Source organism: Myotis brandtii, unplaced genomic scaffold, assembly GCF_000412655.1.
Source record: "Myotis brandtii unplaced genomic scaffold, ASM41265v1 scaffold315, whole genome shotgun sequence".
NCBI classification, from domain to species: domain Eukaryota; kingdom Metazoa; phylum Chordata; class Mammalia; order Chiroptera; family Vespertilionidae; genus Myotis; species Myotis brandtii.
In genome coordinates this window covers 1,949,212-1,950,296 of record NW_005362075.1, presented here as the reverse complement: position 1 = coordinate 1,950,296, position 1,085 = coordinate 1,949,212, and positions in this window count along the sequence as shown.

Here is a 1,085-nt window from a genome sequence, read left to right as displayed (position 1 = left end):
CCAGCTCCGTCCCCCGCCCCGCTCTCCCCGCAGCCGGTTTGCCCGACACTAAATCAGTGCCCGCGCGATTAATGATCCTAAAATGCTTGCGGAGATTTAAAAGTGCGCAGAGGACGCCGTGTTGTATTATTTTGTAGATATTTCTTTTCGCCATGGCGCAATTGGACATAAAATATCGAAATCACCGAATCATTTAAATATTTCGAAGCAGTTTTTAGTGGCATTTCTTTACCAAGAGCGTGTACGCTCGGCATACATACCAAGGAATGGAATGCTGGGTCACTTGGTACACACATTTCCAGATTTACTTGGAAATGTCGCTGTTGCCAGATGGATAATTACGATTTTTGTTTTCAAATCTCAAGGTAGAGTCACTCATATTAGGAACAATATACTAGAGAATATTATTAAAATTTCTTACTGTCATGGAAGTTTGTATTTGTTTTGTTTCTATAATCACTGGATTATAGAATCAAGGATTCTATAGCTGGAAATAGTTCAAGAATATATACCAGCCCTTTAGTTTATAGATTAAAAAAAAAAAAAAAAAAAAGGCCAGCCATTTGGAGGTAGAACCTACATTTTCTGACTGTCTTGATACTACTGTGACAGATGTAACATGACTGCATCATCCACTGAAATAAAGTACATACTATCGATGTTAAATGATTCTCAAATTTAAGTTGGTTTTGTTGTTTTGTTTGTGTGTTTGTTTTTAAGTTGGTGCAGTATCAGGAAAATTAGAAGTAACCTTTGAGTGCCTACTATACCTGGTATGTGCTAGAAACTCTCTTATCTCTAATCATATGTAATCCTTACTATATCTTGTAAGGTAAGTAATATTCTATTTTAAAAATAAGAACAGTGAGTCAATGAGAATGAATAACTTGACTGGCCATTGACCTCAACAGTAGCAGATTCCAACTAGATATATTGGATTTCCAAAGCCTATTTTTTTTCTGTGATAAGTGAACATACATTAGGTTACTGTGCTTTATTAATGTCTGATATTTCCGCCATTTGTTCTGGACAGAAAAGTAGTCGAGACATAATGATGGTTTTATGCAAAGAAATATTTTGATGTA